We start from the raw sequence: 10,372 nt of genomic DNA, 5'->3' as shown, positions 1-10,372 counted from the left end.
CAGTTGAGTAAGACCTGCTAATGAAGCCAAGGTCTTTCTCCTACGGGTCAGTCAGCTCTGGTCTGAAGAACATGGTTCTTTAGACACAAGAGCTATTTCACAAACACCAGGGACTCCCAGGGGATTGAGTAAGAGAGTGGATGGATGACTGCACAAAATCCATCATCTTTCTATTTAAAAAACCCTTCAGATGTGGACCTCAGGGGATGGGTCAGCAGCAACTGCATACAACGGGAAGTTGTACGGAGTGGAAAAAGCCCTAGCGGTCCTGGGTTCACATCTCCTTAGGGTCTTTAACTGAATTACCCCGTGCCCTTCATTCAGGGCTGCTGAACGCTTTTGGTTTTGTAATCTGTAAAATGGGCAAAATAACAAGAGCCCAGCTTACCTCCTTCCAGAGGTTTTTGTGAGGATCAACCAAAAGAAATGATGATGGCTCCCAGTTATCAGGATGTGCCAGGCGCTTGGCCAGATACTCCCCCTGCGCCATGCTGTTCAGTCCTCCCAGCTTCCCAGAACAAGCCGAGTCTCAAGGAGGTTAAGGAACTCGATCAGCTAAAGAATTGGAAGCAGTGTGTAGGCTGAGATGGTGCCGTACACATGTGAGTTTCACTGTGTATCATGACTTCCTGGCTTACAGTATTTGTCCTGTTCATCCTATCCCAGGCTCTCTGTTTTGTGCTTTCTCATTTCTTCTTTGCCCAAATACCCACAGCTCCAGGGACACGAGAAATGCTCCTTGCTTCTCATCTGTGCCTTGGGGATTAGAATATTTTTCACTGTCCAAGAAGCATCCGCGTTCTCATCAGGACCTTAATCAGTGTTCTCTGTATGGAATTTCCAGAAGGCTTTTGAATTCTTCCATAAAAGGTCCTAGAAAGAAGAGGGCCTCAGAAAAGCTGAATGGCTGAGGGTAGATTCCTGCGAGGGCCTTGTCTCTCAAGGAAAAGTGTCAGAATTTGCTCAGCATCTTTGTGCATCAGAGCGCACCCACACAGCCCTGGTCCCTCCTCCCGCCCCCGGTGCAGGCGTCCATGTGCACCCGGCGTGGGCCTGAAAGCAAGGCAACTCACTTTGCTGAAGGTGGGAGCAGATCCCAGCGGGAGAGCGGTCCCCAGTCTCCACACCACTGTTTCCTGCCGCTGTGGCTGCGGCCAGTCCCCATTCCTGGGTCTGATGGCTCGTGGATGTTCCTTTTCACATGACTCTCAGGGGCTGGCTAGGACGGAGCTGGGATGGAGGACAGAGAAGCCACTGGCTGAAGTCATTAAAAATGGAGGATTAGAAAGCACTTACTTTATATTCAGAGGAGGGGAGCGCCCTGAGGCTGCTCTCTGCCCACAGCTGTAGCCCCTGATGGCAAATGGTAAAGCTTTTGTTACTGCCCACGAAGGGGAAGAGAATGATGGCCAGCGGCCTGGCACCGCGAGATAGGAGGCGAGAGCCGCGCTTCAGTTGTGACAGTGTGTCCCGCTTCTGTCCCAGCCCCAGGGCCTTGGAAACTAGGTCCCTCTGCTTCTCCATCTCTGGCCCCGCTGCCCCTTTCTCTGCAGTGCCCGCCCCGCTTTTTGTGTCGGGCCTCTGTCTTCTGTGACTCTGCGATCTAACGTGACTGCATGTTCTCAGAAGGCCGAATAATTTACAATCTGTGTTTGCTTGTGGATCTCACTGAATTCTTACAGTGACAGAGGAAGTCCGCATTGTCTTAGTATTCTGATTTCAGAAATGAGAAAGCAGGGTCTTAAGATGACCCAGCCAAGAAGGGGCTCAAGAGTTGGAGTTTGAATCCTTGTCACCTGACACAGGAGCGTGTTGTCCATTCATTTCTGTGGCTCCAGGCTGTCTCTTCCAGCCCGTATCCTGCTCCAAACAGTCTCACTCACCTACCTGACAGCTGGTTCAGTTAAGTTCAACTAGCATGTATTGAGTATCTTCTGAGTGCCAGGCACTGTGCTTGGCGCTGGAGATGTAGAGATGAAAAATACACCGTTTACCTGCATAGTGTGCACAGGTCAAGCAGGGCACCTATGCTGTCTGTACATTGCTTGGCACATAGGAGACATCTGAAAGTCGGTTGAATCAATGAATAAAAGAATGAATGAATGGATCCACTTTCCTGTGCTTGATGAACCTAAGAGACCAAGTAGAAGGCAGTTGCAGGCACCTAATCGTGCCAGGCACTGAGGTAGAGAAGCAGGTCGGGGAGCACCGAGCAGGGCACTTGCAGAGCCGGGGTGTGCAGGGGAGGCTGCTGGGAGGAAGTGGTCCTCGAGTGCAGCTTGAAGGGTGAGTAGGCAGAGGGAATGGCAGAAATGAGGCCTTGAGACTTGGAGCCGTGATGTGTGCTCAAGACTGAACGGTGTGGCATCACTGGAGCATGAAGCACAAACCGCGAGAGTGGTGGGCAACTCTCAAGGGAGGCGGGAGCCGCTCTTGGGGAGTTCATGTGTTGGGATTTTTATTAAAGCTTGAACTTTATCCTCAGGCAGGGGGGCTTATGGGTTGTGAGGGGAAGGGAACACAGTTATATCTGTGATTTAAACAGGTGATTATAGCTGCAGAATGGAGTTGAATTTAAGGAGGTGGCTGGATCACAGAGACCCCGAGGACAAGAACCAAGGACGACCATGAGCCAGAACTTGAACTGGGGCAGAGGCAGTAAGGGTGGAGAGGAGGCAGGTGTAAATCTAAGAAGGAGATTTGATCCGTCTGATTTAGTAACTGGTTGACTCCAGGAGGTGGAAGAAAAGGAGTCATCTCTAATTATTTCCCTGTTTCTGGCTTGAGTTACTCAATGGAAGGTGGTGTCAGAGACTTGAGACCAGGAATTCCAGAGGAAGCCAAGATTTGCATGTGTATGTGGGGTGGGGGATAAAATGGGTCAGGAAAATAAGAGGATAAGATGTGCTCAATTTTTAGATATATTTGCAATGGTTGTGGCTGGGGGATATCTGAAGGTTATGCTCAGTGGCCCATCAGCTACAAGAATGTTTACAATTGGGAGAGGGGCCAGAATTAGAGGAAAATATTTCAAAATGGTCAATTCTACCTCAGGTAGTTAGGACTATGGGCAAGGATGAGATTGCCCAAGGAGTGTGTAAGGAGAGACAAGAAGGAAGCCAAGGTTAGAGGGCAGGGAAACATCAGCCTTTATAGGGTGGGGAGGGGAGGAGGAGCCAGCCGGAGAGACCCAGAGGAGGGCAGTTAGGAGAATCTAAGGTCACGGAGGTTGAGGGAGGAGAGATGCTGGAAATGCATGATCACCGTGGCGAAAGCAGTGCAGGAGTCCTTGAGGACGAGGACCATCGGGCCCCGCAGGATGGGGGTCGCTGTTTCAGGGGAGTGGTAGGGATGGAAGCCATTGTGAAGGATGGGGGAGAGGACAGGAGGTGGGGAAACAGGAGGCTCTTTCAGGCAGCTACGGGAGAATTTTTTGCTGGAAAGAGTATTTTTGTTTGTCTGTGTAATGGAGATAGAGAGCAAAGATAGAGGAGAGCGTTGATAAAAGCAGGGCAAAAGGGGAAGGAGGGCTCCAGGCCAGGGAGGAAGGGTTCACCTTGAACAGACAAGCCTGAGCATGGTGCGGTGAGGGGCTGTGGATAGATTTGCAGGAGAGGAGATGGGGAAAGAGGTTGAGGTACTTTGTACCTGAGGCTTTGATGATCTCGATGAAACGGGAGATCAGGCTGTGGGCATGTGAAGGGTTGTGTGTTACATGAGCCCCTTCCCCGCTCTGGCTCCCTGCCCTTCAGCTGCCTTCACTGGGAAGCTAATTTGTAAACACTGTGTAAGGCTGAGGTTACAATAGGACAGAGAAGGGCTGGGGAGGTGAGCAGACTTGGATCATCATTTGCATCCTCATCCCAGGTGGACTTACTGCCCTGGATTCTGGATGTGTAGACGGGCAGCTCAGCAGTGGGAAGAAAGGATGTAGATGGATTCATCCCAGCAGCTCTGAGCTGGAGTCCTGGCTGTGGCTCGGAGAAATGTGACCTTGGGTGAAATCTTTAAGTTTAGTTTCTGTAGATGATGTCTAACCCCCTATGAATTTTAGCTCCTTCTCCCTAGGAGTCAAGTAATAGGTTTTTTTTGTTTTTGTTTTTGTTTTTGTTTTTTTTGCAAAATGGATTATTCATGGGGAAGAAAGCTTGCAATGGAAAATGTGCAGGGAATCAATTTCTGTTCACATTGCATCCTTCTTCCAAATTTCGGTTTCCTTGCACTAAGAGTTTACATGTTGTGTGTTCACTAGAGAGAACAGACGAGCAAAGTAAGCCAACGCACATATTGTCAATGGTCACACTATTAAAGAAATTTATCCATAATATCAAATATACACAAGTCAAGAGAGTAGGACCATGAGACCCTGTGTACCTACCTCTCAACCTCAACCCCCTGCACTCCCCTCCCTAGATGAAGCAATTCCCAGAGAGCATATCATTGCAATGCTAAATATTTCAGAGTGTATTTCTAAATAGTAAATTTACTTAAGAAAAAGAATAACCTCAACATCGATATCACACTAATCACAATATCTCACAGTGCTCACATCTCCCTAATTGTCTCATAATAATTTTTTATGATTTTTAAATTTGAATCAGGATCCAAATTGAATTCCGTATGCCTCATTTGGTTGATGTATTTCCTAAGGTTTTTTTAAACGCCGATGACCATCGTCTGAGAGATAGTCCTGTAATCCTACAACATCTCCTGATCATGTGTCATTTCCCCCGGGGCTGGTCTACTATTTAATTTTAGGAAATCTAAGGAACAGTTGCAATTTAGACACCAGAGCTTAATTTAAAAATTTTTCCTAGACTCACTTAGAAGGAGAAGCATAAGAATAATGACTAAGGAAGAAAGGACAGAAAGAAGACAGGGCTGCAGCGGGTGGTAAGGAGACAGAGGAAGGCTCGCGAGGAATAAAAGAAAAAGGTAACAGAGCCTTATGTGACCCCCATCCACCTAGAAGCTTGAAAGTCCTTACTGTGTTTCATGCACTCTTGTTGTCACCTCAATTAGCAGGTGGCAAACGTGAATCTTTACATAGTTACATTCTATTTATTTAGCGTGTTTCCCCAAACAGCTTATCAAACAGCCGAGCAGGTATTGTCGAAGTAGTCCTCTGTGTAAAGTAGGGAAGAAGTTGGAATTTGAATTCCCATTTTACAGATGGTGAAACAGTTGATATGGCTAATAATAGTGACTTGTGTTGATAACAGTCGCCTGCCATTTGTTAAGCATTGTGCTTAACGCTCGGTGACGTTACCTGATTTAATTCTCCCAACAAGCTGACGACATCGCTGTGGGGATTGTGATAACCCTCACGACAAGCCAGTGGCATGATGCAAATAACACTCAGAGACAGAGCGCAACTTGCCCACAGGCACAGATCTGGAAAATCGTGGAGCAGAGATGGAAATTCAGGGCTGTCAAACCTACCATTCTTTTTTCCAGGTCAGTCTACTCTCCACCAAGTCATCAATCTTGCTCTGCATAGACTTGCTCACTGGCAAAGTTCCATTTAAAGAGAAGCTCAGAGCATCACCAAATATAATAATAGGGTGCAGTGTGCTGGAATTCGCAGAGCGTTTTCCTTCCCACAGACTTTCTCCTTTCTTTCTTATAACCGCCTTGAAAAATAGACGGGGCAGGTGTGTTAATTTGTGTTTTACAGATGAAGAGATTGACACTCAAAGCTCTTGGCTGTGTTAGTTGATCTCGCAGCTAGTAAGGGCAGTTAGCGTCCCGGAGCTGGTCAAAGGCAGAGTGAGGACCAGAGGCCCTTTTTTCTGATTCCAGATCCCGTGCTTCTCGGACTCTATTTGCAAACCTCACGGGCCCACACCTTTAGCTACTGACTTCTTTCCATGTCCCCTCTGCTGTTCCTTGTGCGAAGTCGAGCAGGCTTATTACAAATTAAATATCTGGATGCTTGAACTGATGAACAGGAAATGAGGCTGCTAATGCTCAGAGGAATGCAATCGAGATGCATTTTTTTAAAGCAGAATTTTGGGCCAAGTGGCCTCTTTCTGTCCTTCTCTTCCCTGTGTCCTTCCAGTCTCCATGGAAACCCCAAATCAATGTGGCATATGTTGATCCATGTTTCTACTGTTACTAGGAAGCTACAAACTGGAAATTGCTTTTAAAAGATTTGTGGAAGAGCTTTAGCATGCTGACCAGAATGCAAATCTAACATCCAAATGACTGTTTTATTAAAAGCTTTTAATGTGGTCCTCTCCTAGGTGGTATGTTGATTAAATAAGCACACAGGGGGCATTTGGCAATAAACCTCCTTCTCCACTATCGTGGCTTTTAAAAATATTGTATTGCAGGCTCTAATTCCCTTTATCTTCCATGTAATTACATTTTTGTGGCCTGTGTGACAATGCCAGGTGTCCTTTTGCTCTTGATTAATTCCATTCTGCCCTGACCAGGCTGTTGGGAACAATAGTTTGCAGAAGCCGTTAGGTACCTGTGCAGCTGCCCCTGGGTGTCATCAGCACCGGGCTGACATCGTCTTGACCCCGAGACTGCTGAAGTCTGGTGTGTTTCTGCCGTAAGGAATCCTCGGTGATTTTTCACATTTTCTCGTGAACTCCAAATCAAATCTAGCTGACATTTATTAAACACCTGCTCCGTACGTGGCGATGAGAATTGATGGCAAGGGGAGTAAGTCGGAGAGTCTGTCTGTGTGGAGCACCTAGTCCCCTGGGAGGACCTGAAAACATAAATCACAAGGATAAGCTGCAGAGAGTGATGCAGGCTGTCAGAGAACCACACGGCGAAGTGCTGGTTTGGGGATGGAGGGATTCCTTCTGGCTAAGGGAGTTGTGGAAAAGCTTTGGAAAGGAGAAATTTTGGCTTGGAGGTATTGGGTTTTGAGAAGGAGCTGGGAGTTAAGAGGCAGACCCGGGGTAGAGAGAACAGCAGAGGAATTGCATGCGTGTGTGCGTGTGTGTGTGTGTGCGCGCATGTGCATGTGTGCAATGGGATATGAGACTGGGTAAGTAAGTGGGACCAGTTATTGGAGTATCAGGCAGGACCGGGAGCTCCAGTGGAGTCCATCAGAGATGATTACATGGAGGATCCGCTCTATGGAATCCATTCAACACGTGACCCTCGCGGTGGTGGAGTGTGAAGGAGGTTTGGGGGGGACGGGGTGATGACACGGGGCAGGAATATCCATTACTTAGCTGAGGTTGGAAGGGCATGTGTTGTGCTGGACGCTGATAACCTCCAACATGGCAGTGTCAGTGCATGGGAGGGGAGGAAGTTGAGAAATATATCAGAAATATAATGACAAGGTGTAAAAACCAGTTCAGCAAGGGGAAGGGAGGAAAAGAAACCCCAGACACCTGTGCTTGTTATCCTGAGGGGCTAGAACAGAGTGATGCCTCGAGCGCCCACAGGAGCCCAGCGGGAATGGAGGATTTGGAGGGGAAGGTGACTGTTCCGGAGGAGGCAGTGGAGTCTGCAGGCTCTGAGAGGGGTGGAGCTGTCTAGAAGACCTCTGGAAAAGCAGCGTGGAGCTCAAGAGAGGCAGGACCAAAGCCCTGATTCTGGAGAGAAGCCGTGGCCGGTGCCTGGGAGGATGGGCTCCCCAGGCAGAGCAAGGGCAGCACGGGAAGGGGCAGAGAGGGCCAGCACAGCCCGAGGGGCCAGCTCAGGGCTTGCAATGACGTTGCCTGGGGAAAACCGTGCATCTCTGCCAGTGGCGATGTCCTGTGCCCAGTCTCCAGCCAGCAGCCAGAGAAGAACCCGGAGCTCCGTGTCCCTGGACCAGGGCCCCAAGCCAGGGGAGGCAGGGTCCAAGTGCCAGTGCCTTTCTCACTGGCCCTCCGACCTGCTTGCTTTTTCCTTTCCCTCTCCTTCTGGAAAGAAGACCACGCTAGGACGCTTCTCCCCTCGGCACAGCTTAATCCCCCCAGAATTCTCTATACACCTGCCTCTGTAGGAAGGAAGATTGCACTGGAACCCTCCCCTGAGAGCAGCCTGTACTGGTCTGTGCTTCTCAAACCAGGGCGCTGTGGGCTTACTCCCTGGTGTTTGGGAGTGTTTTGGTAAAAAAAAAAAAAAAAAAGAAAGTTTGGACTTGTTTAAATTTTCTCTTGTTACGCCTGCTAATGCATGTTCACAGACTCCCGTCCCCCTGCTTTTATATTCCTGTTCTTTTAAAACTTTATTAATTACGGTATCTTTCCTTAAACATTTGGGTTGGCTCATTGACTGCCTGTGAGTGTATTATTTCTCTAAAGGCTAACTGAATGTTCTGAGCCTTGTTAATATTGGTCAGCTCCCCCTTGAGACTGGGGCCCATCTGCACGCGTGCCCTGTCTCCTCCTACCTGCCGCCTTTAAATCCTGGATGCCGGACTGGGCAGCATAAAACTTGGAAAAGACCCTCATCCTCTGTCTTAGCACCGGCCGGTCAGTAAAGGAGCCTCCCGTGATGACGCTGCCTTTGTGTTAAGGCGAGAGGTGGAGCAGAGGCCGGAGGCACGGGGTTTGGTATCGACACCTGCTCTGCCGCTTGTAAATGACTTGTCTCTCTTTTTCCATCCGTGAAACAGGGATGGGAAAGGCGTTGGCCTTGAAAGTGTGTTGTGAGAGTTAAAGGAGATAAGGGCGTGCAGTGTTTAGCACAGTGTCTGGCACATTACTGAGTGCTCATTAAACATTAGCCACAGGCGTGGAATCCAGGGGTGGACCCGCGTGCTGGTATAAACTTATCTTGGGTTAGGGGCGTGCTTATCAGCGGGCTCTTGCTCCCCAGTTCATCTGTGTGTCGTTCTCTGGTGGTGCAGCACATCCGGAAGATGTCCGCGAGTGAAGGATTCTCTTTATGCTTTAATTCTAAACCCCAGCTAGCCTCAGCATTCAAGACAGGAATTCGGAGGCACGGAGCACGTTTCTCCTGCAGCTCCTTTTATAACACTCAGTTCCCTTTACCTAACAGAGGGGCACTGTGGATCTATTCAGAGAGAGACAGTGAGTCACCGTGGAGGCAGCATCAGAATTTTTATTTCATCCTATCATCAGGCAACGTGTGGCTGAGGCAGAGTCATTTGACCGCGAAAGTGCAGGTTATGCACCAGTAGATCTGCCAGGAAAGACTGGGCCCCGACGTGACGTAGGAGAAAAAGCTCTGCTCTGAGAGTCCTAAGAGAGCAAGTTCTGGTCCTTGAGCTGCCTCTGACGTGCTGTGTCACTTTGAAAAGGGCAGGTCACCTTTTCCGCCCTCTGGGACACTGAGATCATAACACCCTGACTATGGCATGCGGTTGTTGGGTGACTGTATGTGACAATGTTTTCTAGGTTGTAGAGGGTTCAACACATCGAATCTAGTGTCTTTATTGTAAAAGCATCACTTTTCGTAGAGATTTCTGCTGCCTCTAGCATATGCTGCCTCCTGGGTTTTAGGAATGACTTGCAGCAAAGTCTAGGTGCATTTGGAGCTGGTTCCTGAGTGGGAGCAGGAGACTCAGCCCCAGAGACCTGGGGTGGAATGAGGCGAAGATAAGTAAGCTGTGTCCCAGGGTGGGGATTTGTAAACTTCAGCATGTACTGGAGTCACCCGGAAGGCGGGCCCCATCCCTAGAGTTTCTGGTTCTGTAGGTCTGGGGGTGGGGCCTGAGGTGGTACATTTCTAACACACTCCCAGGTGATGCGGACACTGCCGGCCCAGGGGCCACACTCGGAGAACCGCTGTAGTAGGGAAAACAGGAAGAGAGAGTCCTCCTTCAGGAACTGAACCAGGCAGTGTGGAGATCCATGTGGGTAAGGTGATTTGGAAGGAAAAAAAAAAAAAAGTAGAAGACAGAAAAATAGAGATGATGTGCAGATTGGGCAGAACAAAGGGAAAAGTCTCACTCCGTCACAAAGGCAAGTAGGGGGAAGTTGCTAGGTGATGGATGAGGGAGAGAGGTGAATTTCCACTGTAGGAGAACCCAGGTGAGAGGCAGGAGCACAGATTTGGAAATGTACATGTTTGGGGAGGTGGAAATTTCTCATTAGGAAGTGAGGAGTGGTGTGGTTGGGGCTGGGGAGTGGGAGTGGAGACGGGCTGGGGGGACATGCCTCAGCAGAGGAAGAGGGACAGCAGAGATGTGGCAGAGCGGGGTAATTTCGGGGCTGTGTGGTTTGGCCTGGTAGCGCAACACAACAGAAACTGGGAGAAAGGGGGTGGAATTTAGATGTGTGACCTGCCCCGTAGCTTTCTTGCTCTCTGCATTTATCACATCACATCACACCCAGCAAGACAGCCCCCTCCTCCTGGCTCATTAGGAGATTTGATTCGGCTTGGCTCCTGCTGTCAGCAGCTGTCTGGGGCAAGATCTTTCCGTTCCCTGCTCCCTAAGCAGCAACCAGCC

The sequence above is a fragment of the Camelus dromedarius genome, chromosome 23 (assembly GCF_036321535.1).
Source record: "Camelus dromedarius isolate mCamDro1 chromosome 23, mCamDro1.pat, whole genome shotgun sequence".
NCBI lineage: Eukaryota > Metazoa > Chordata > Mammalia > Artiodactyla > Camelidae > Camelus > Camelus dromedarius.
This window is presented reverse-complemented; position numbering follows the sequence as displayed.